Here is a 1564-nt window from a genome sequence, read left to right as displayed (position 1 = left end):
AATCTGTGACCCATGCCGAGTCATCCCTGGTTGATTTAAAGAAAAATTTAGCCGAACAGCAGAATGATCGGTCTGAGTCTGAGAAGAAGTATCAGGTGGTCATGGCTAACATAAAAAAATGAAGGCTGATCACTAGAAACTTGAAAAGAAGGCCAAAGCTGACCAAGCCGCCCTCCTGAAGCGGGCTGAGCAAGCAGAGGAGAAACTAGAAGCCGCCCAGCAAGAGCTCTCCGGCTTGAAAAAGCACATCTCCAACATGATTCAAGCCATGTTTGGTAAGGATCAATTTCCTTCATCGAAAAAATTAGTCCAGTTTGCCAAGACTAACAACCACGGATTTATCCTTTGTAGGTCCATGAGCCGCCAATCTCCAAGACGACTGCATGCTGAAACTAAAGGCGATGTATACCTTCACCGAGCAGTTGTATACGAGGAGTGTGCTGACGATAAAAGCAGTGATGGGCAACAAAGAGCCAGTTAAGTCCATCAAGAGCATGCTTGGCTACCTGTCTACGTTACCTCCTCTAGTGGAGGAGCTGAAGAGATCAGTCGCCGGGAAGGGAGCCCGGAATACCTTAAGCCGGTGCCTGGCCTATGCTCCCGAGCTGAAACCAAAGGAGGTACCTGCTGGCTATCCTGAACTAAAAGACGACTGGTCGGAGTTCACCGAAGATGACTACCATCGAGTGATCAAAGAGTCCCGCTTTGTGGCGACTCAACTAGCAGTCGGCTTGCATTTAAACAAATACCAAGCTGCGTATGATGATAATAACAAGAAGGTGACTCCTCCGTCGTATGAAACCACCAGCCTGACTCCTCGCTGGACCAAGAATCCCTTTGACTTCGAAGCAGATCTATCAACCTTCCTTGACAATGAAGATGGGTTCGTCGCCTTGGCCAAGTGTAACTGGAAGCTGGGTGACTTACAAATTGAAAGTGGAGAAAGCTCGAGGCAAGGTGACCCGGAGGCGGCTTGAGTCTTCTTAAGATGTAACCATTGCTTTTAAAAACAATCTGATCTCTTCTTTGATCGGGAGACGATGCCCGACTTGGCCGTGTGAGCCATGTAATAGTTTATTAGGTTGTAGGAAAACAGTCTTTCGCCCATGCCTTTTGCTCTACATTGTTGGATAATTTATGCTTTATGTGAATTGTGAATCGCCTTTGACAATCCTTCTGCTTGATAAGCGAGGAAGTGTCATAGTTTGACATAAAAATCTTCAACCCGTGTGTCAGGAAAAAAACACCACAAGCCGACTCAGTGAGTTATGGCAAGAGATAAACCAGCCCCCTGGGTCATGGCAAATAATAGTTAAAAACCGGCCCAATGAGTCGCGGCAAGTTATAAACAAAGGCCGGCTTAATGAATCACGATGAGTTATGCAAGGGTGTTATGAAACCTTGTGGCCGTGCCATCAAGATATAAAATTCGTCGGCTCAATGAGCTGCGACAGGATAAGACGAGTTTGCAAAACTCTAGTGTTACCCCAAGAAGGCTTTTGCAACAACCCATATTGTTTAGACCGGCTGATCAGGCGCCAGTCAAGCTTCGGTGAAGCAGGTT

This window comes from Hordeum vulgare, chromosome 4H (genome assembly GCF_904849725.1).
Source record: "Hordeum vulgare subsp. vulgare chromosome 4H, MorexV3_pseudomolecules_assembly, whole genome shotgun sequence".
NCBI lineage: Eukaryota > Viridiplantae > Streptophyta > Magnoliopsida > Poales > Poaceae > Hordeum > Hordeum vulgare.
The sequence above is the reverse complement of the archived record's forward strand: the minus strand, read 5'-3'. Positions refer to the sequence as shown.